Source organism: Mustela lutreola, chromosome 2, assembly GCF_030435805.1.
Source record: "Mustela lutreola isolate mMusLut2 chromosome 2, mMusLut2.pri, whole genome shotgun sequence".
Taxonomy (NCBI): Eukaryota; Metazoa; Chordata; class Mammalia; order Carnivora; family Mustelidae; genus Mustela; species Mustela lutreola.
The window spans coordinates 206,602,193-206,627,187 of NC_081291.1; the positions used below are offsets into that span (position 1 = coordinate 206,602,193).

General features: G+C 37.6%; 1 long non-coding RNA gene across 1 annotated transcript; it reads right to left on the minus strand.

The window, feature by feature from the left end:
• Nucleotides 1–547: 547 nt before the first annotated feature.
• LOC131825275 (uncharacterized) lies at nt 548–23,428 on the minus strand. The gene is made up of 7 exons (XR_009351188.1): nt 23,266–23,428; nt 21,734–21,869; nt 13,460–20,071; nt 12,313–12,501; nt 9,802–9,921; nt 4,841–4,989; nt 548–1,840 (listed from the first exon to the last, which is right to left on the minus strand). It is a non-coding gene; the product is annotated as an uncharacterized LOC131825275 (long non-coding RNA).
• Nucleotides 23,429–24,995: the final 1,567 nt, after the last annotated feature.

Genomic DNA, 24,995 nt, shown 5'->3' on the forward strand with positions numbered 1-24,995 from the left:
GGAACAATTCGGCTCCATTTAAGAAAATACTCTCTAACAACTAAATCTAGCAAAACCAAAAAATCATGCATCAAAGTGGGAGAAGTTCTCTGTGCCTGATCTAGTTTAAGTAGACATGATCCTAAGAATGGCTTCCTCTCATTGGACAGGTAGTTGGAGGATTTGTGTCCTGAAAATATTTCCACACTCTCAGGTTTCCTTTGTAAGTGAAGGAAAAGTAAAAACAATATATCATCTCTCTTCCCCTTGAACTATCCTAAGTTTAAAATGGAAAAGATGCATAAAGCAGAGAAGTAGACATAAACTCTTCAGAAGAGAATTGTGTTTAATACACACTATTGTTATAATTTATTTTTACCCCAGGTATATTTGACTTGTTCTAATGCAATTTTCATGTTCAATTTGTTTTTAGTTGAGGTTTGTTTGGTTGATTGGTTGGTTTACTTGTTTCTTAGTATCTACGAATGTTTTATCCAAGCAAAGAACTTCTTGTACTTTGCCCTTTATTCTGAATTTTGTAGCCCAAGTTTGTGGTTCAATGAGGAGCAATTGCTCAACAAACATGAAAATGATGATTGCTTATTGTTGGTATTTAATGCAATTATTCAAAAATTTAATAAACACTTTTATAGAAGCTCAAAATTTCCAGTCAGTACACATCCCTTGAGACAGGACTGGTAGCAAGAAGTAGCTTTTCCAAGACAGTTTAGAGGGGGGAAATTATTTTTGAAAGAAAATCATGAAGCCATAATATTAGTTTAATTGATAATAGGGTTCTAGGGTTAAACACACTTTCTGCTTTAGCAACCATTTTATTTCACATACTTTCTGTCTGGACTTTCTTGACTCTCAATGTCAGGGAAAAACAGAGGGCAAATATGAAGGCATTTGGAATTAAAATTACACAAGGAAGTCTCTAACAAGACAGACACAATATATAAGCTGAGATTGTTTTTTCATTTACCTTATTATTTTCAATATTATTATATTGAATATATTATATTCATTTCTCTTCTATTTAGCAATACAGCACATGAACAACAGTTTTCTTATAAAGAAAATCAAACTTTTTTTCTTTGTAGAAAATAGCTGTTTTGGCGATTCAAATAAGCCCATTTAAAAACAAAATAACTAAATGATAAATTTAAATTTGACTTGAACAAATATAAGAGCATGTCAAATATTATAACATAATTGAGATTGTTTTTATCCCTTTGGTACTCATTTTCCAGAATATAGAGAATTTTTATCAAGTTTCTCAAAAGAATACAGACATACACTAGACATCGGGAAGGACCTAGAAGAAGCAAATGAGAAGATACACACACGAGCATATCAGAGTAGAGTGGTTTACAACATGGTAGTAGCCTGGGCAGGAGGAGGCACACCTCTTACACAGCCAGATACTTGCTCAGAGTGGTTCAGATTTAAGACCAAAACAGGTAACAAAAGTGAGAGTCTAATGAGAACCCACTGAGCCTCTAAAACCTCAGAAGTTGGCTGGATAAAGTAGTGTCAGGCAAAGCCTCAAAGCTACTTTATCTTGACTTCAGAGAGATTTCTCCTTCTGGAAAACTGGAGTTGGAGTACTTTTCTCTATTCCTTCTGCTAACTAGAGCATAATAAACAAACAAACTGGGACGTTATACATAAAACCAACATAAGAAGACTATGGAAGATAGAGAGAACATAAGGTCAGGCCAGAGATTTTGAGACCCATGGAAAGACACAGTGATAAGTTCTCTTGGTTCTTAGCTTTCGGGTTTTGGGTTTTCTTTTCTTCAGGTATTCCAGACTGCATTCCTGGAAAAACCAGTAATCCAGAAACACCAACATGTACCTAAAAGCAAACAAACAAAAAACTAAACTAAACTTGCTCCCATTATCCAAAAGGATCATGTCAATTGGACTGAAAACTTTTCTAAAATAACATCCTACTCTAGCTAAATACCACAGAGAAATCTGTTCCCAGCCCCCAACCTTACTCTCACCAGCAAAGACAAAGTAGAGTACACAGACTTCCACCTTTGCCAGGCTATAATGGAGCCGCCCCCAACCCTTCCACTAGAGTAATATCAGACAAGACCCATATGGGAGCAGGGATTTTACTATGCCAGGTCCCATTCCCCACCCAACCACATTCCTGCATTGCCAGTGGGGAGGCTTGATTTCCATCTCTGTCCCTCCCTCATGCCTCTGGATTGTGTCAGAGGTGGCCTAGAAGAAAATCAGAACTTTTATCACTACCTAGTGATAAGAAGGACAACCTCATCCCCATGGTGTTGGTGGAGGCCATGTGAGGAGTAGTAACAAGGTACTCCTGCCTTTCCAAGCTAGGGTAGTATCAGCAGAGACCTAGCAAAAAGCCTGACCTTCTAACCACACCTATAGCCAGCAGTAATAAGGATCATCTCTTCTCCACTTGCCATTGGGAAGCATGGATTTCCACCCATCCTAGCTGTAATTTGGCAGTGCCCCTCTTTACCTACTAGATCTGAGCCAGAAGAGGCCTAGTATAACAGAAGATTTAAGTAAGATCCAGACATCTATGTTTTATCAAAAATCATTCATCCTACCAAGAACCAGGAAAATCTCAACATGAATGAGAGATGACATAATCCACAGACAATACCAAGATGACACAGGGGATAGAAATATCTGACAATGATGTTAAAGCAGGAATCCAACAAACATGCTCCAACAAACAATTATAAACATGATTGAAATACATGAAAAAATAGAAAGCCTCAGCAAAGGCATAGAAAATATGTAGAAGAATCAAACAGAAATTTTAGAATTTTGAAAAATATAATATAAAAACAAAAAATTAATGGATGGTCTCAACAACAGAATAGAGAAGACAGAGTAAAGAATCAGTGAACTTGAAGAGAGAACAATAGAAATTTTCTATTCTGAAAACAGAGAGCAGATAGTTTGGAGTGGGGTTAGGGGAAGGGGAGACACATCAGGGACTCATGGAACCATAACAGAATATCATACCTGTGTGTCATTGGAGTCCCAGAAAGGAAAGAGAAAGAGAATGGCTCTGGAAAACTACTCAGAAAAAGAATCTGAAGATCTGAATAACACCACTAAGCACCATCAGCATTCTTCTTTTCCATCCTTAGAAACTAGAGTCTGGCTTGCTGAATTTGGGGAAAGTAATATTGGCTTCATGGTGCAGTATCAGAGGGCAGTTGATGCAGCATCCCAAGCCTAATTCAAAGATACATATTTTGGCAGAAGTTGTGTAAATTAAAAACTCCTTTTCTGGGTCTAATAATTTCCCAATTCACCCTTAGTTCTGGTCCCTTCCCATGAAGTGAACCTGAGACATCCCCCAGGGACATAGTGTAGGGTTGTCAGCAGGACCACAGTCCGAATCAGGCAGTTGGAGCTGGATTTGGCCACGAGGAGGGGCAGAATGGTTGAATCTAACCCTTAGAGTCTCTATTCTGGGGAAAGGGAACAAAGTCTATCCTAGCCTGCTTCCTTTAACAAAAACCCCTGGCTGGGGAGCTATGAGTAATGCTTCAACCTTGAAACCACCTAAGAATCTGATCTTTAAACAGTTAAAGAAAAACTGTGATTTCCAAAGTTTCTAACAATTATTGGATTGCTAAATATGCACCGCAAACTGGCATTTTGTTTGAGAAGACAGAATGGGATTTCAAAAGGCAAAGTCTGGGGCAGAGTCTGGAATAAGGAGTTTGCAAAAAAAGAAGCTAAATTTTTCCATTGAACAAATTAACAGTAAATTTCACATGCAGTGTGCTTTGAAAATATTTTCTTTGAAATGGGTGGAAGGTGAATCTGGGGACTAAGAGTAAAGGGGAAGAGGGAGATCATAAAGTGAAAGAGGAGACCTACAAAAGTGGCAGCAAAAATGGCAGCAGTTCAGGGACCCAAAAAGAAGTATAAGGTAACAGACACCCAGAACAGAAATAGCTGATGAACTTGAGAAAAGGTTATCCACTTATTCAAATTTAGGTTGTTTACTCATGTGTGCTATAATTCCTTGCCACCGTCACCAAGCCTTCATGTAAAGTTCTCTGTAGCAGGTCTGGGCTGGAAATACAAAAGAAAAACCGAGGACAGGTGACTGTCTGTGGCTTTGAACGAACTGGTGTGGGCAGGAGACAGGTACAGCACGATGGCAGATCCAGAGTGAACGAAAGGGAGACAGGAATAGCAAATGCGAGAATATATGAGAAGAAAGCATCTTGTACCCACTGTCTTCCACTTCCCTACCCAGGGAAATAGGAGACAAGGTATTAGACTGCACCATTTAGTGCATTTGTGGAGGAGGGGCTCAGTTATCAGATTTGCATTTGGAAGGTCAGAGTTTTGACTCCAGAAGGCTGAAGCTCTTGGGAACATTTAGCTCATACATTTTCCTACTTGAGGATTCTTGAACTCTTGCAACTTATAGTATCTGCCATTGATCATTATAAAGGTTTCCAAGCAGAGATGGGTGAGCTTACCCCTCAGCCTGCCTGATGGGTTTGTGCATGTTTCCTATCCAGGGTTCCCTGACAGCAAATAAGACAAATATTAAAATGACATAAATAGGGGAGCTTGGGTGGCTCAATGGGCTCTGATTTTGGCTCAGTTCGTGATCTCAAGGTCCTGGAATCAAGTCCTACATCAGGCTCTCTGCTCAGCGGGGAGCCTCCTCCCCCACCCCACCCCCACCCTCTGCCTGCTGCTCTGCATACTTGTGATCTCTCTCTGTCAAATAAATAAAATCTTTAATAAATAAATTTTTTAAATGACATAAATCTTACATAGCAAATAGAATTCAGATATTTTAAGACAAAAAGTTTCAATCAAAGGGTACCTGGGTGGCTCAGTCCTTAAGCGTCTGCCTTCAGCTCAGGTCATGATCCCAGGGTCTGGGATCAAACCTCGCATCAGGCTCTCTTCTCAGCGGGAAGCCTGCTTCTCCCTCTCTCTCTGCTTGTATTCCCTCTTTTGATGTGTCTCTCTCTGTCAAATAAATAAATAACATCTTAAAAAAAAAAATATCAGTAGAGTTGTCCTTAGCTAGACCCAATTATAAATCAGGAAGCATGTGTCAGGTGGTAGAGAAATCATGTTGGGTGTTATGTAGAAATCTGGAGCACAAAAGCACTGTCCACTTAGTGCTTAGTGACCTCTGCTGCGTACTTACACAGTTCTCTAGGTTTGAGTCTCCCTGATCACAGAGCCTATGATAGGGACTTGAACCCGGGTACAGGTGGCTTATTTGGGGTGAGATACCAGGAAGTAGAAATAAGGGTGAGAAGAGAACGAGGAAAGGTAATATAGAGCTGCATTCTCAAAGAGGATTTGATCCTGCCAAGCCCTCTGAAAAGAAAACAAGTACCGCTCTGAAACATCCCCTCCAAGGGACAGGAGGAAGAAGTATTTCTCCAACAGCTTCCCGTCATCGTTGGTTAAGGATTGCTCCCAGGGACAGAAATCCCTGCCACCCCCAGTCCATACTTCTCTGAGCCAATTCCCAGGAAAACAAGCCCGGCTACCAGCAGGTAAGTCTGAACTCCCAGAGTGTGGACATTGTGGCTGAAATCAGAGGTAGGCTAAGAGGAAGAGTACAAAGAAGGTACAAAGAGACTCTGCCCCAACACAGTGCCCAAAGCCACCACCCAAGTCCATGCCATATCCTTTCCAGCTCCCACAACAAACTTGTGAGTGGCAGCCCAAGAGTAGAATTCAGTTTGCTGCCCCCCCCCACCAAAAGTAAAGGTTTTCCTCTTTATCATGTCTCCTCCACAAAAATCCAGCCTTCAGCAAATCAATTAACCACTTGTTCAATTGAATTGTTACCAGTTGAAAGATAAATAGTATCTGTCACTCCCCTCATGAAGTATATGATTCATTGCTAGAAACAAACACATGAAGAGATAATTTCTAATAAGGTAGGGAAGATAACTAAAGAACTAAAAACAAGGACACAGAAGGCTCGAACAGGGCAGTGATGAGGCCCTGAGCCCAGCAGGGGAGTGGGTCTGTGGTCAGTGATGTTCCCCTGAAGAGGGCATTCTAGGTGCATGGACTAGCTGGGAAATACACACACACACACACACCAGCATGCTGTGTATTTTTATTTTCCTTATTTGCTTCTTTCAACTTTTAGATCTGATGGTAGTGCATTAAGCTTTTCCTTCATAATTTTTTTTTTATGTATAAGAACTTTTTAATGTTCGTCCTATGAAGACAAGCTACTTCTGGTAGTGGGATTTTTGATAGGGGGGGTTGTTTGTTTGTTTTAATTCCCTACCCTCAGTACAAAGCAATTGAGACTCTCAAGATCTGCTGAATAATTTAAGGAATGAGTGAACAGATGATATTTATAATCTCCCTGAACTCTATAACCTAAAAGAAGATTTGGAACATTCTATGGTAGACAAGTCACAGGATCATCAATCAAAAAATCCAGGAGGTGTAGTACTGTATCCCTAAGACATTTGATTACTTATCTTCCAGGAAAAATTGTCCATTCCCAAAATCTAGAAAGTATAAATTTTATTTATAAGTACATTTTATTTTAAATTTTATTTATAAAGTATAAAAACATTTTAAGTAAGTTATTGGAGTTATTTGGATATTTATGGGTGTTAAGACTTTATTCATCACAAAAATCACCTCTATATAGAAATAGAGGGAAATACAGGAGTCCAATTGCTCCTTTATCCATTAAATCCTCTTCTTTAATATGTGTCTGGGGTTCCTAGAGTCCACAAGCATTTTATGGGGTGGGTGATGAGTATGATGAGTATGTCTATCTAATCAGCATTCTAGGTACACTGCTCGTGTTGTTGGCTATTAATTGAACCTGACCGTGGTAAGTGCGTTGACCCCACAATAGCTTACCTGTGTTCTCAATTCAGCAAGTCCTGTGTAGTAAGGTTGGATATTTTGTTTTTACTTTTAATTTTGCATTCTATGTAAAGTTTAATTTTTATGCATAGATTACTATTTAATTTGAATACCAACTAATATGTGATGTTCTTATCTAAAGGAATAACCTTTGGACAATTTCCTCAATCATTTTTGTAGAATTAGTGATGGATTGGTTCAGGACAGTCTGTATCTCAGAGGCTCGGGTTTGGTTCAGACTTGAAGCAGACAGTTACAAAATTATATATAAATTTAGGAAAGCAGTTTATTTTTAGGAAACAAATTCAAGCTAACCAACCCATCTAGAAGAGTCAGTTTGAAAATTTCTTTCTTTCCGCAAACACATACTGTGTATCTATTAGGGGGATTAATCAGCAATCAGTACAAAACAATTTTTTTAATTCAAAAGTTAAACTAGAAAGGAAGAAAAATGATGCCCAAGTTTATTAACATGTTACATACCTATGGGCATCAGAAATGAGGTTGGTTCATACTCTAGTAGCTAACACTTTAAAAATCAGAAAAATAATTATTCTGGGAGGTTTATTTTCCTACATGAAAACATAATTATTAATGTTTCAATATGAAGAGAATAGCTTCACATTTTTTTATTTATCTAATTTAAACACTTTATTTCCAAACATTTAGCTCTGTAAATCATTCCTTTTTTTATTTCTTGTTTTTTAATTATGTTAGTCACCATACAGCACATCATTAGTTTTTTATGTAGTTTCACATTTTAAATGTATCTATCTTGGTACTGTCCCTTTAACCAGTCTGTTTTTCATTATCTTATGGCAAAATGTTTGAATATATTTAACTTAGACCACTTTAAAACCTTTGAGAGGATGATTCTGGTCTAATTCATTGATCTAATATTATTACAAATTATTACCTTAATTTTACTGAATTCTTTTTAGCAAAGGAGTGATCCTATTGACACTTAGTTGAAGGGAAACACAATAATCAAATCTAAATAATAAATTGAGTTAAAAGCTTTTGACCAGAACTTAATCATGTATCATAGGAAATAAAAACATAGCTGTAGAATTTTTTAAATTACAATGATAAATATCCTATCCCACCAATCAAATACCTCTCTCTCTTCTGTCTCTCCTTTCTCTCTCTCTCTCTGTCTCATTCAGTATTATATACCCACACACCCACTACACACAATCTTGTTGAATCCTTTAATCAATGGCCCATGAAACACTTGTTCTTCATCACTTCCCTTTTTCACTTTTTAGAAAAGGAATATGATAGTATCTATTTCTATGTAAGATAGTCCATGGAAATTTGAAATAAGTCTCTAGATAGTTTTTCATAGCATATACATTTTTTAAGCAATAAGAAAATTGAAGAATGTGTTGATTTTATATTCTTAAGCAACCAAATTTTACCTTCATTATCCTTATACAAACATACATGCATGAATAAAAAGCAACATATGTAGTCTTTCTCCTCAGTTACATTGAGCATACATTTTATTGTGAAAGTATTGGAGAAAAAAGAGAATATTCTCCCCAAAATCAAGTTCACTTTTCCAGAGAACTGTTTCAAACTGCTTCATATTTGTTCCAAAGGTAATAAGAGTTCCTCACAACCAAATGACATACAGGAAGGAAAAAAAAAAAAATAAAAAAATAAAAAACCACGTAATTTCCAGGAAGAACTAAAACTTTTTGAAAACTTTTCTGGGTTCTCCCATTTCTACTTAGAAAGTCACTGAAGTGACAAAACTTCAAATAAGGAAATTCCCCTCTGATTATAACTTACACTGGGTCAGAGAACCCTAGAGAAGTAGGTATGGCCAGGGGACATACCCTAGGAGGTTACCAGTTGTATAGCAATTGGCCTCCTCCCTACGTAGAAAACATCCTTCAGACCTGACAAGTCCCTAGGGAAATAACTTGGACTTTATGTGTAATATGAAAATGCCATGGAATTTTCTTCTCTTCTGCCCTTCCTATCCTGGCTTCATAGAATCATTCTATTTCCAACCAAGTTATTTTCCTCTATAGTCTCATAAACCTAGCTATAAAAGGAGAAGCCATCCTATTTATTTTTGCACCTCTGAAGTTCTTAATCTTTTTACAAAGAGAAGGAATAGAGCTGTGAAGGTACACAGAGCGTAACAACAAAAGGAGAGAGGGAGAGAGAGAAAGAAGACAGGATACAGAGAAAAGTACAACTGAGTAAAAACCTCTTCTTGAAAAGAATGGACCTACCTATAAACCCATTCCTTCTGTAGTTATTTAAAGATTACCCCATGAATTGAAAGGGACCAACCCAGGTGATTCATGAGAACAAGGAAAAATATTAAAACAGGGTTGTGCCTACTTTCTTTTGAGTCTTCTAAGTCTCAGCTACCACCTAAACATATAGCACAAAAATGTTAACTATAGTCTTGGCAGCAGACCCCCAACTCCACCCCAAACACATTGGTGGAACTGTCATTGGTCATGTCCTCCTTCTCCAGGGGACCCAAAGTTATTCAAAATAAGTTTCAGACTCCCCCAAGTTCTGCCTCTTAGTCCTGAATTCCTTGCTGTTTCCAGTAGCATAAAGGCAACAAAGGAAATAGGATGATGGGTTCAAAAGCCAGAAGCACATTTTCCCAATACTGAAAACTCCATGGATCCCGCAACCCCCAAAATATTAACCCACATCTTGTGATTCCTTCAAATGGATCCCATCTTGGAATAAGGCCTGGGTGAGGATGAAAGAGAAGAATTTAGCAAGGGTGAGTTCTGTAATATCATCAGACACTTCACTGGTGGCACCAATCACTAACACTCTATCCCATAGCTGGTAATTAATTTAATACATATCTCGCCGATAGACTAAAAAATTGAATAACTGAAAGCACAATTACAATGCATCAAATAAAATTGGTACCTGGGGCCAGGAATATGTCATCTTGGAGATTTATTTCTTCTGGACAGACTCACATAAGATACTGGTGTTGTTCAGCTGTCTCAGTTTTTAGCTTATCCATCTTTGGCCATCATCTCCTAGCTGGCAAAATTTCAAACAGGACTTTGTTAGTTTTTTTTCCCTTCTTCTAACTTTAAATTTTTCTCATTATTAAGCAGCTTATTACATTTTCTGATAAAAATTCCCCCTTTGAATTATGATAGAGGAAATTGAAGTACAATAAAAGTCACTTGTGAGACCCCACAGTGACTCAGCTGCTAACAAGAATTCAAATTTAGCTTTCAATATTCCAACATATAGCCCCAAATAGTATCATAATTATTATTTGACCACCACCAAGAGGCCTTCCAAATGACCCTGTCCAAAATAGAATCTTAGTCATTTTTCAACCAGACAATACACAAACAAGTCTATGTACTTTCTGATATTGGCAATAGTATACTAGCTAGAAATAAGGGAAATAGTGCTTTTGTTCAAAGCAATGAAAAATTGACTCCTTTTTGTGTGGATTTGTATCAGGGAGGTTGTTTTGTTTGTTTATTTGTTTGTTTTTGTTTACTAAATCTACAGTTTATTTGAGATTTAGTTTGGATCTTTTCAAATCAAAGACATGAAAGTATAGGAAAGCTTTGCTCAATACCACACAAAATAAAATATTTTCTCAACATAAATCTTGCCACCCATAGATTTTTTTTCTCATTAGCTACACAAACCAGATTGTTGTGGATTTTAATTAAAATAAATTATATTGAGAATTAATTGAAGTCTCCAAATTGCAAGTCGGAAAATGTTTGCTAAATATTCCATTCTAATGTTCCAGAAAAAAAATTCCTATTCGTTACTTAACCAGGATTATGAAGAAACATATGACATTAAGTCCCAGTGCCAAATAATTTTTAAAAAGAGGAAACACATTTGTTGAGTATGTTTGTTTCATATGACCCTCAATATTTAATACACTTAAATCTCATATTCTTATTATGCCTCTTAATACTATTAAATAAACTTAGCTTGATGATAAACACAAATTACTAAGTAAGTACTATACCACTCTAGGATATAAAACTATTTCTACTCTGATGTTCATCTATTTTGTGTTTGATCCACAATCCTGACATTTGTAAAAAGTATGCACAATAATTAACTGTTAAGGACTTAAGTTTGACACAAGAAATATCAGTCTGAGTACTTTTCTCAAAGTACATAGAAGCTACACATAATAGTGATTTTCAAACAGTTTAAGGCAGATACTAATCTGAATGGTACAACCTAGAAATATAGAAAAGGAAGAGATCTCATTGGCTAGAAAATAGTAAAGCCTAAAAGAGGAGTGACAGTTGCACTTACTTGCTGAAGTAAGGGCTTCTAGGTGTTTGGAAATATGGAGGTGGGATACAAGTTAAGAAGTCAGAACATAAAGGTAGACCTGATATTTTTCATCATCAAGGTTATGGTATAAACTCTCAGCAGAATGACTCTGTGGAGAAATTAGTGTAGAAAAGAGAAGAGAAAGCAAAAGACTAATTCTTGAGAAACTCCAATGACGGGGATAGAGAGGGAAAAGCAGAAAAAAGTGAGGATGTTGTGGTGCCACAGAAAAGATGGGTAAGAGATTTTCAAGGAAGGGTTTCCAAATAGAATCACATGCAGCTGAATAGCCCAAGAGAGTGAGTGTATTTAAAAGGCCATTGATTTTCACTGGGAAGAGGTCACTAATGTTGACCCACTAATGTGGGTCACTTCCCACAAGCAGATTCAGGAGGCTAAAATTCCCTTCAAAAGTTTACAAACAGGGGTGCCTGGGTGGCTCAGTGGGTTAAAGCCTCTGCCTTCGGCTCAGGTCAAGATCTCAGGGTCCTGAGATCGAGCCCCGCGTCGGGCTCTCTGCTCAGTGGGGAGCCTGCTTTCCCCTCTCTCTATGCCTGCTTGTGATCTCTCTCTGTCAAATACATAAATAAAATCTTTAAAAACAAAAAGTTTACAAACAAAACAGATAATGGAAAAATGAGAGTGAGTGTAGATAATTTATTGAGGAGCTGGTCATGAAAAGGAAGAAAATAAATCCAAAGTTTATTAAAGGTATCAGGAGCCAAAGAAAAAAAGTTGATTTGTTTCAAGTAGTTGACCTCTAGGCATAACTAAGGTCAAGAAAAAAATTCTTCAAAAGAAGGAAGAGAGGGAGGAAGGGATTGGGGAGGGAGGAAAGAGAAAGGAAGATAGAAGGAAGAAAGAGAGAAAGAGAAAGAGGGAGGGAGGAGGGAAGGAAGGGGAAGGAAGGAAGGGGAAGGTTGGCTGAGAGCCCTAAGGAGGGTCGGATGTGCTGAGGCATGGGAGCAATGCCTGAAATGCCTCAATCAGGGATGGGTCTCAAAGCAGAGAAGAAAAGTTAACTAGAATAGAAATAACAGTGGTTAACAGTTACTGAGCACTGTTATGTGCAAACAACAGTTCTAAATGCTTAATGTACATTACCTTTTCAGCTACTTAAAAAATCTTGGGGCGCCTGGGCGGCTCAGTCAGTTAAGTCTCTGCCTTTGGTTCAGGTCATGATCCCTGGGTCCTGGGATTGAGTGTGGCATCAGGCTCCTTGCTCAGCAGGCACGCCTCCTTATCCCTCTGCTTGCGGCTCCCCCTGCTTGTTCTCTCTCTCTCTCTCTCTCTCTCTCTCTGACAAGTAAATAAATAAAATCTTTTTTAAAAAATCTAACAAAGTATCATCATCCAAATACTGACTTAAGCTCAACCATTAAAAGCTTTTATTTCTGATTCATTACAGAGTGTCCCAAAATATAAAAGTATAGTCTCACTCAATGTGACTGGTTGAAGTTATATTCTTTTTTTAGAAGTTATATTATTTTTTAAAGATTTTATTTATTAATTTGACAGAGAGAAATCACAAGTAGACAGAGAGGCAGCCAGAGAGAGAGAGAGAGGGAAGCAGGCTCCCCGCTGAGCAGAGAGCCTGATGCGGGACTCGATCCCAGGACCCTGAGATCATGACCTGAGCTGAAGGCAGTGGCTTAACCCACTGAGCCACCCAGGCGCCCCTAGAAGTTATATTCTTAAAACTAATTTACACATTCACAAAATATGGACCCACAACTTCTGATGATCAAAATAGTTTCTTCATACAGTGTTTGCTACATAGATTATCCTTGGAGAGGCTCTGATGGTAGAAAAGGATAAACACTTATTCCTGCAACAGCATCCTTCCAAGGAGAAATCCCTTGATGTCCATATGTAGGGTGCACAAATAGAGTATATAAATTTGATTTCAGTAATTTTATTTCAATGAACCAAAAAACATCCTTTTCTACCATGCTACCTCTTTGTGGATATTGCACTGGTATGCAAACCCCAAGCTAATACCTCTCTCCCTAGCTACTTCAAACCACACTAAACCCTATCCCAGTGAAAAGATTGAGGAACATAAGTTTTCATTAAAGTGAACAGAAACATTATTTCAATCATCCCTCTGCCGCTAAACTGAAATGATGCTTTTTAATCTTTTCTCACTTCTCCGTAGAATTTGAAGGTATTCCCCCAAATACCCCTTTTGGAGTTCTTATCTCCTTTTATTTTATTGACTAAAGTTAGCCCTGGATTACGTTCAACCTACCTGGGTTTTCTGGCATTTTATTTTTCACAGGCTCTTCTTCTTCTACCCATCCTTTAAATGTTGGGGCTTCTTCTATTTTATGTCTTCTTTTTTCTCTTTCTTCGTACTATTCCTTTAAGAAAAGCTCATCCTCTGCAATGACTTGAATTACCACATTCTATGGCTGGTAAGTTCCAAAGCATATGTTCAGCTTGGGCTTCTCTGCAGAGCTCCAGATCCGTTCGGACAACTCTAAGCTTCCCCAACTGGGTGTCCTGTAGAGATGCCCCAACATTTTCCCAATAATCTGTTCTTATATAGCCACCCCTCTGATGAAACAGTAAGTCAAGACAGAAAACTAGCAATCATCTTTGCAGTTTTTTTCTTTATTCATTGCCCCTTCATATTCCATCCAGTCACCAAATTAGGTAAACTCAATTCCCAAATATCCCTCAACTCTCTTCTTTCTCCTCTGTATTATCACTTTCATACATAGGGACTCATCTTTTCTTGCATAAGTTACTTCTTAACAAAATCTGCTTTCCCTGCCTCCAATCTTGGTCACTTCAAACCTAATCTCCACACAATCTCCAAAGGGCTATTTTTAAAATTCAAATCTGATCATGTTACTCTTATTCATGAAATCCTCAAAGTCCTCCTATTGATATATGGGTAACTTCAAATTAAGGGTGTTATACAACGGTCTTATACAAGTTCCCTACCCACCTCTCCACTTCCATCCACGGCCACTCCTCAATTTCTGCTCTGGGTCTCAGCTTCGCAAAAGCAGTATGGCATTTTCAGTATGTTAACATACCCTTCCCAATGCCTGAAATGTGGTCTTCTTCCATCATAGTTGACTGACTCTTGCTCATCTAGCATGATCACCTTCTCCAGTATGCCATGTATCATCCCACTCGTCAAGGTTAAGTACCTACCATCATGTTGTTTTAATGTCTACAATTTCCTCCACAATAACTGGCTTGAATAATTATGCAGTATACTGGTCTACCAGTATAACAAGAATCTTAGTATCTGAGATGAACTAACAAAAAAAAAAAAAAAAAAAGTACCTGGCAGCAGTAGCCTATAATTGTGTGCATGGGGTGTGTGTGTGTGTAAGTGGCAGACAGGTTCACCTAATTAAATTCTGTATCTACGTAATATATTCAGTAATATTTTCTTCTTAGGATTTTTTTTGGATTAAAATGAAATAGTTCACTTTCAGACTCTTACATAGTACTAGAAATATAACAAAATGGCATAATTTTACCAATTTTATCAAACTGAGGTAACTGATACATAGCAGATACTTAAAGGGTATAGACATTTGTTACTAGTGCCGCCTTGTTGATAGCAGTGCTTAATGAAGTCTTGAAGCAATAGTGAGCAGATGGAGAACCAGTGGAGCCGTTGGAATCTTAATACATTTTATTGATCTAGAATAACTGAACAACTGCAAGCATTCCTTATTGGCTATGCAAAATCTCAAGCTTAGATTTAAGGAATACACTTTCATGAAGTTTTGTGCTTTAATACCATAATAGTTTCCTCCTAGCACCATCAGTCTATCTCTAATCACCATTAAAAATCTATACTCCATTGTAGGCAACATGCTGTTTGTCAGAGACAAAAAAAAAAAAAAATTCCTCAAAGGCAAGCTTTACTACCAATTCGGAGATATTATTTTGGAGTTCTGAAACAGAGACATCAATCTTCTCTTACGTTCTTCCCCACACTCATCATATACCCTTGGAAAAGGTCTCAAAGCAGAGAAGAAAAGTTAACTAGAATAGAAATAACAGTGGTTAACATTTATTGAGCACTGTTATGTGCAAACAACAGTTCTAAATGCTTAATGTACATTACCTTTTCAACTACTTAAAAAATCTTGGGGTTCCAAAATAGCTCTATACCCTCACTGACATCTGGTACCAGGGATAACAAAAAAGATGAAGATACCTGCTCTAAATAACCGAACAAGCATTACAAAAGGAAATGTAGGTCGACTTCAGATCTCCTTATGCATAGATAAGGAAAAACAAGATTTTAGAGAGAGATGAAGAATAGAAAGGAAAAGATGGAAGGAAGGAAGGAAGGAAGGAAGGAAGGAAGGAAGGAAGGAAGGAAGGAAGGAAGGGGAAAGAAAACAAAAAGAAAAGGAGAGAAAGAAAGAAAGAAAGATGATTCTTCTGATTTCAGATCTTTACCCTTGAAGTTCATCTCAATCCTTGTTTGAATGAACCCCTCTGAAGGTCAATAAAAAGTTTATGAAATAAATAAATACATTTGCAACATTCTATCTATGCCTTAGCAAAAAAAAGATAACCTATAAACACTTGTTCATACAGCTATAGTGATGAAAATTTTTCATAAGGATTGAGACTTAAGGTCTAAGCCAATTGATTTCATAGCTGTACAACTAAATTTTAAAGTGTGGCCAGAGGTGATCTCTTTGGTCGCCCATAAACAGGAGGAGCTCAGATTAATCCTTTCTGAAGGAGAAAGTGGAAATGCAACTGAATCACTTCTAAAAGTCTCTGGATTGAAAATGAATAATATTTGCTTTTGCATTTATGCTGATTGTCCTAAGATAAAACCCATTTAATAACATGCATTTCATATTTCATTGAAGCAACATCTTCTGCTTGGTTTTTCACAATCTAATTGGTCAACATGAAATAAATTTCCATTCTGAAAGCCAAATTTCATAAGAGAAAGAAAGAATATCTGCTCTTCATTTTTGTCTTTATAGTTTACAAAGGAAAACAAAAGAAAAGAACTCACATACATCATCCCATTTAATTCTTGTCTTGGTCAGAGATTGTTTGGTGGTAAGGAAAAGTTTCCCTTAATAAGGGCAAATAAGAGTTTTATTAGAAAGCTACAAGAAGGAAAATTTCATGGATATTCATAGGTGAGAAATAAAGTATAGCAGGGCCTCTTAGGGAAAGACTAGAAACTGAAGATTCAAAAACTGTGGTCATCTCTCTTGGTCAACATGCTTTCTGGTCTCCTTTCTAACAGAATATCTCCTGATCCTTGGTCTAAACCATTGTGTCCATTGTTTCCACTCAGCATGAGTAATTGCCATGAGTCACATCAAAGTTTGTAGGAAGATACTGCTTCAAGCCATTTTCTCTCAAAGAGAGTTATAATTATGGTAGATTCTTGGATTTCCATGAGCTCCTCTATTTTTTTACTACATGAGGCCTCATTATTCTTGATCAAATAGAAGATTTCTTCTAACTGGTCCACAGCTTCCAGATGGAAGATGCAGACACAGTCATGGAGAAAGAAGGAGAATCAATGTTCTAGCTCAGCAAAGTCAATCAAAGTTGACCTCTTTTCAATGGGCTCATGAGAAATGAAATGTTTTCTGGGACACAAAGGGGAGATAAGGCAATATCTCTTTATGAGAAACTGATCCAAAAAAAATGCTGTTTTGTAGTCAAAAATGGCCAAGTATCAGCAATTTCATGTAGTCCAAGTTAATAAAAAGAGTATAACCAGACAAGTCATCTTAATTATTAATAATACAGATGGTAGGGGTGCCTGGGTGGCTCAGTTGTCAAGCATCTGCCTTCGGCTCAGGTTATGATCCCAGGGTCCAGGGATTGAGCCCCACATCAGGCTCCCTGCTCAGTGGGGAGCCTGCTTCTCCCTCTCTCTCTCCCACTCCCCCTGCTTATGTTCCCTCTCTGGCTGTCTCTGCCAAATAAATAAAATCTTTTTTTTTTTTAAGTACAGATGGTAAAATTTTACTGATAAATATTATTCATATACTTGAATTAAATCATCCTTCTTTTTATCTCAATATATTTGTTTCTTTTTTTTAAAATATATCTGGAAGAGTCTTTTTATTGGTTAATGAAGATTTTTCTCAATTGTCTGAGTCTATATTTTTCTTCCACTTGATCAAAATATCAAGAGATCCTGGCTTAAGGGCCATCTGAGGTTATTTTTTCTTAATCACCTTTCATCCAAAACTAGTCAACTTATTCTTCCAGAACAAAAATGCATGTTCAGAAATAATACAATCACTAAGAGTCCAGATGTCCAGTATAATCCAGCAACAAAAAAGGGACATAGTCACATGATTCCTATTATTCCCCCATATTAAGAAACAAGGAGATCCAAATTATTGTACAGAAGAGTAAAAGCATCATAACCTGGTTTTATTTCCAACTTCTTCCACATTATCAGGTTTGCAATCTAGGGCATGTTGATGAACCAACTAAACCTCTCTGTCTGTACATGTAAATTGAGGAATGAAAGTACCATGAAGACAGAGCTGAAGTGAGCACTAACTGAAACCATGCATTTATTTATCAGGCTTCTGTTATGTGCCAGCACTTTGCTAAGGCAAAGATACAACAGGAGGAAAAGAAAGACAGTCCCTTTGAAACTTCTTAATGCTTATAATCTAGGGATGGTGGGGGTGAGGGGAACAAAGACAATAACCCAAGGATCGTAGAAATAAATCTCAGAAACTGTAAATTTTCTGAAGGAGAGTAATTTTCTGAGAATGTGGTAGGAGAGTGCAGGCAGAGGGAACAGATCAGATCGTATGGCCTGAAGGCATGTGATTAGAACCAGGAGATGACAAAACATCTAAGTGGCTAAATGACGGGAAGGCTGATATGAAATAGGGCTAGAGAGGTGGTAGGGTCCAGAGATTTTAACTTTATCCAATGATCATGAGAAACCATCAAATATTTTTAGAAGAGAAAGGATATGATGAAATTTAATATTCAAAAATACCAGCCTGGCTCCAGTGTGAACAAGAAATTAGAAGGGGTGAAAAAGGATGCAGTGATATAACGCAGCGATCCAGGTAAGAAGTGATGGCAGTCTTGGATTAAATGAAGCAGAACTGGTAAGTCTTGATGTCAGATTAAATATGGAGAATAAAGGAGAGGGACGGGGATAATTCATAAGTTTCTGGCTTTGTAAGATACAGGTTGGGAACACTAAAAATGAACTAAGGATACGTGATGAGGAGCAGGTGAATACATTTTAGAACTTGTTGAATATAAGATGTCTCTGAGACATATAGTAGAGATAACCAAGTAGGTACCTGAGTATTCAGATCGGAAGCTCAGTGGAAAAGTCTGGGTTATAGATGCAAACTTGTGAGTCATGTGCAGTATCTGTTGTAACTGAGGTCTTGCATGAGTGTGCATCAGATGTTCTAGGGGGAAGCATAGAATAAAAAGGAGAGAGAAGGATTGAGCTTGTCCTGAAGAGGACTAACTGTGCAAAGGAGTCAAAGGTGAAACACCCAGGGAGGTGGGAGAAAACCAAGAGACAATCATGCTAAAAATACAATGTTCTGAAAAAAGGGCTATGGTCAGCACAACTGAGTGCTGCTGAGAACAGGTACACTCAGGACCAAAACGCACCTTGTTAAGTGTATGCCACTCATTCACTGAATGAAATATACTAATTTGACCCTGCAGCTGATTTCCCTGTGGTAAAGCAGTAAAGGAAGACCAAAGAAGAGGGTTTGATGTCCCCCTCATTGGAAGCTGATTCCTTTTCAACAAGCCCTTCTGGATCTGCCCAGCCCCTCATCTATCCTAATTCTGCTCAAGCATGACCTTCCGTAACTGATATTTGTTGAGATTCCCTATCCTGGGTACAATTTAATGCTTAAATATATAAATTCATTTAACCCTCACAATGATCTCATGCACAGGGCTTAATAACGACCCTCACTTTACAGATGAAGAAAACAAAGGACAAAGAGGGTAAATATCTTGCACTGGGCCACCCATCCCATCGAGTGGGCTGACAGAGCAGAGATTCCAACCCAGGCATCCGGGCTCCAGAATTAGTGCTTTAATGATCTCACCACCTCTGCCAAACCCTCCTTAACAGCCCCAAGTGGGTGTCAATGTATTTCTTCCATGGTCCCATGGCACCCTGGGTATTTGTCCCTTCATGAAACTTGCTATCTATCTTCAAAAATGTCTCAAGCTGTACTGCCCAACAGAAATAAATATTGGTAACAAATGTAAGCCACATACACAATATAAAATTTTCTAGTAGTCACATTTTAAAAAGTTAAAATAAACAGGTGAAATGATTTTAATAGTATATTTTATTGAGCCCAAGTGTGATGGTTAATTTTATGAGTCATTGTGGCTAGGCTATGGTACCTAATTGTCTGGCCATGCACCAGCCCAGATGTTGCTATGAAAAAAAATTTTTAGACATGATTAACACTTAAATCAGGAGATTTAAGAGGTGACTGGGTGGCTTAGTTGGTTAAGCACCTACTTTTGATTTAGGCTCAGATCATGATCTTGGTGCCCTGGGTTCAAGCCCTGTGTCCAGCTCCAGGCTCAGAATGAATCCTCAATCCTGCTTAAGGATTCTCTCTCTCTCTCTCCTTCTACCTCTACTCTCCTTTCACTCATGCACATGCTCTCTCTCTTTCTCTCTCAAATAAATAAATAAATCTTTGGAAAAAATCAGATTTAAGTAAGCAGATTACCAGCCATTCTGTCGGTGGGCCTTATCCAGTCTGCTGCTAAAGGCCTTGAGAAAAAAGACTGAGGTTTCCCAGAGAAGGAACTTGACCTCAAGACGGCAACATAGAAATCCTGCTTGTTTAGTTTCCTAGAGCTGTCATAATAAAATAATAAAATATCAGAGACTGGGTGGCTTAAACAATAGAAATTTATTTCTCACAGTTCTGGAGGCTGGAAGTCCAAGACTTTTAAGTTTTGGCAGTTTGGTTTCTCCTGGGATGGCTGTTTCTCTGTACTCATGCATCACTGATATCTCTTACTTTTCTCATAAGAACACCAGTCAGATAAGGGGTCCACCCTTAGGACTCCATTTGACTTTAGTTACTTTATAGGCCGTATCTTCAAATAGAGGGGTAAGGGTGGGGGTGGGGCAATAATTCAATCCCTTAGACTGCCTGGGTTTCCTGCCTGCCTGGTCTACCCTCCTGATTTCAGACTCGAGAATACAGTATTAACTCTTACCTGAATTTCAGCCTACCAACCTGCTCTGCAGATTCCAGACCTGCCAGCCCTTACATGTGTATAAAACAGTTGTTTAAATATCCCCCTCACCCTCTCCTGTCATTCTGGTAATAGATAGGCAGAGAAATACTACAGGTTCTGTTCCTCTGGAAAACTAATACATCATTATACCCAAAATATTATCATGTCTACATTTCTACATGTAATCAATACAAAAACTATTAAGGAGATATTTTACATGTTCATGCTAAGTCTTTGAAATCTGGCTTGTATTTTATACCTAAAGCTCTTTCCAGTGTGGGTTAGCCATATTTCAAGTGTTCAATAGCCACATGAAGCTGGTGGCTATCATTACACACAGGGTGGATCTAGAACAAGGCAACAAAATGGAGGAAAAAGAGGTAGGTTTGAACTCTACTGTGTCACTGAGGCTCAGTGAGGCAAGCTATAATTTCTCTCTGAGCCTATGTGTTCTCATACCCAAATGAGGGATAATAGTACCTACCTCAGAGAGCTGTTGTGAAGGTCCACGGCAAAGCCTCTCATGGACTACCTGCCTGATCAAGTACAGATGCTCAATAAACATCTGGTACTTCCTTTCCCTGTATATGTGTTTTCTTACCTTCCCTCTTTAAGGAAGGGGTCTGTGCTTATTCCATCTTTCTTTCTGTAGTTTCGTACATTGGTAGGTGCTTAAAATATGCCTGAGGAATTAATGAATGGTCTTACACTGCTGTGTGTTGATGTATATTTTCCTTTCATAAATCATTCTTTAAAACACTTTGGAAGGACTTGCAAGTTGTGGAGCTGTTGACATTGTAGTGGGTGGTTCAGGGGAGAAATGAGTCAGATTTGAGTTTGGGGATTTGAGGGAAGAGCCTGTTAAGCTAAAAGAAATAGGGCAGCATCACAAATAAAACCAACCAGGAAAGATATACCACAGACATCTCTGACACAACAGTACACAAATTTTTAAGTTCTTTACTGCATATAATTTTCCATTACTGAGGATAAATTTGACAAGTGTTAATGAAATGGGATGTATCCTCATTAAAGGGAAAAAAAATAGGAAACACATTCACACCAAGTCACAGAAAATCTAGTTTAGATGAAATACTTTTTCCCTGCCAGTAAATATATTTAAAAATCCTAATTCATAGGCAAAAATAAAATTTTCTGGTAATATGCCATTTGATAAAGACACTCGATTATTTAGTCAGGGTTCTTCAAAGAAATAGAGCCAATCAGATGTATATAGACAGAGAAAGAGATTTAGTACAAGAAAATGGCTCACATGATTATGAAGGTTGACAAGTTCCAAGATCTTCAGTCACATGCTGGAGACCACCGGAGAACTGATGGTGAATGTAGTCCCAGTCTGAATACTGGCAGGCCCAAGACCCAGGAAGAGCTGATGTTTCAATTAGAGTCTGAAAGCAAGAAAAAAAAAAAAGCTGTTGCCTCAGCTCAAAGGCTGTCAGGCATAAGGAGTTCTTTTTGTGCAGGAGGGCCAAATTTTTATTCTACCAAGGCCTTTGAATGATTGGATGAAGCCCACCCACACTGGGAAGAGCAATCTGGTTCAGTCTACCAACTCACATGTTAATCACATCCAGAAACTCCCACAGATACACCCAAAATAACATTAGGTCAAATGTCTGGGCACCCTGTGGTCCAGTTAGGTTGTCACATACAGTTAACCGTAACATCTGACAAGGCACAATATGCTGTCATGGAAGAGATTTCTATCAGAGCTTAATATGTCAATAATGCATTCCCTTCGCAGATTGCTCTCTTTTTCCCCCTGCTCTGCTTCTTCTTTGTATAAGCTGTTAGAGAAAACACTCAGGGATGGAAACTAACGTTTTGGGGACACCACTCTGTGCCACACATCTTACAAGATACTCTTGCACACTGTCCTCACAAGTCCAGGAGGACTCCTCCAAGTGGCAGCAGCCTTGGGAAGGCCACTGCAGCCCAAACTCCACTGCTCAGTTTTGTGTCTTTGAAAACTCAATCTTTCCAGTGTCCCAGACTTAGTCAAACTTCGGAATTGTAACATGCCAGCTAGATTCGGGAGACTTTTTCTATATATGCCGGGGCAAAAAACATTAATTATGATGAAAGATACAATTGCTAAGGGGTCCTCTAGCCAAAGCATTCCTTCCTTGTAAACCTATATCAGAAGTCAAAATATAATCAAAATATTGCTTAGCAAAAATGAATTCAGAGTAAGTGGGGGTTGATTTAAACAAGATGTCAATGGCATCAAGCAAAGAATAATGCTATACTTTCAACAATTAGTAGAAGACAGGACAAAACTTGGGGACAAATTTCTTTAGAATTCTCTGCCAAAGCGTACTTCAGGAATTCTTCATTTTTTTCTTTCATATGCCAGGCTGACCAACTGCCTTTCTGTTTAACACACTATTTCTTTTAAAAAACATTTAACAGGTTACAAGTCAAATTTTATGGATTCATAAACTATTTTGTCTCAGTAAGATGACTTCCATATTTCTCCTTTTAATGTCCTTAATTTTAAAAGAGAATCTCACCACTTGACTTTGTCTTCATTAATATTCATTTACTCTTTACCATTATACAATCATATCTCTCCTGTGTTCTGACCTCTTAGAAATCTGAAGAGTGACTGGCTAACTCGTCTGTAAGACTACTCCATCTTAAGGTGTTAATGATGGTAAAAACAGGTGATACGGGGAACCTGGCTGGCTCAGTTGGTAGAACATGCTTCTCTTGATCTTCAGGTTATAAGTTCAAGACCATGTTGAATGTAGAGATTACTTAAAAACAAAATTTTTAGGGTACCAGGGTGACTCAGTCAGTTAACCATCCAGCTCTTGATCTCAGCTCAGGTCTTGATCTCAGGGCTGTGAGTTCAAGCCCCACATTGGGCTCCATGATGGGTGTGAAGCCTACTTAAAAAAAAAAAATTCCTTAAAAACATATAAATAAGCAAATAAATAAAAACAGGCGAAACAGGCGATATTAAGATCATTTTTCAATGCCTTAAGTTAAAGGATTTGATAAATCTGACAAACATCAAAGCAGTGTAGGGTAGAAAAAAATATTTGATCTGGGAAGGGAGATTTGAAGGTGAGGAATCACTTCATTTATAGGAAAATACATGTTAACCCATAAAACATAATTCTTTGATATGAACTCCCATTTGGTGACAGACAGCCCAAGAAGATAAATTCCACATTTAATAGAAAGATTTTTAAAATCACATTAATCTTTATAAAGGTTCTATAATCTCTGGCAAAATTCTCATTTTCCAAGTAATGTTAAATAATAAATCACAAAACATTGAGCCATCAAGCTTTCAACCTCATACCTCATGGTAGGAGCATGGACATTTGAAGGATCTTGTAAGAGAAGGATCTCATTAGATTCCTGATACTTCATGGTCACTTTCTAGTGCTGAGACCTCAGAAGACATCTTTCTTTCTTCTTGTTTTCCACAGAAAACCATAAAGTGCAAGAATTTGTTTTTATCCTGTTGTATTCTTTTATTCAACAAATATTTGTTGCATGTTACCATGTGCCAGGAAATGACACAGCAATGAGCAGGTGTGACCCTGCCCTAAGGAAACCTGAAGTCTCAATACAGTCTCTCAAACCTGGAATCCTGTTGGAACTTTCCATATGACCCTTCCATGCTTCCTATTTTCCTTCCTTCCTTTTTGCTTTCTCTCACTCTCTTTTTTCCTCTTTCTTTCTCTTTCTTTCTTTCTTTCTTATTTAGCATCTATCTATCTAGCGAAGTATCTATCATCATCTTTCTCATAGGGTACTGGTTAAAAGAACAAATTCTCAAGGTAGAAGGCAAGGGTTCATAACCCAGTTTTCCATGGGTTAAAAAAAGGTTTAAAGGAATTATAGACAGGTGAATGGACGGGTAGGTAGATGAATAGATGATAGATGAGATAGATTTCAAATGAAATCGTAAGTAAAGTACCTATGGAAAGCAGAACTTGAACAATAATCATTAAGTCTCAGAATAACTCTGAGAGCATTTTTGTCTTAACTACCTTGTTTTTTCCTTAAGATATTATTCTCACAATATTCTCTACAATAATGCCTAAATATTTTATAAATCATTACATTCAACCTCATTTTTCTTCTCCCTTGTGTACTGTTGGCCAATGAAACAGTTTCATTTTCACTTTTCAAAATGATAGCATAAAAAAACAGAAGTGAAAGTATGAATCATAATATAATCAGGAGTTCATAGTGACATATCCATTTATAACTCAGAAAACCACAGGGTATTTCCAAACTGATGTCATTCATAGAAAGAATGCCATGTGTTGTGGAATAATAAGAAAAATTACCTACTCCAACTGGGGTATTTATAATGCATATGGGATATTCCCAGCTAATTGTTTTAATTTATTTTTAATTTTATTACAAATATCATTCTCTATTTCAAATACTTAAATTGACACTCATCTTAGACATTACACTGGACCCTGAGTTACATTTTTTTAATTTTGATATCATTCTTTTACTTCAGAAGTCATCGGTATAAATGC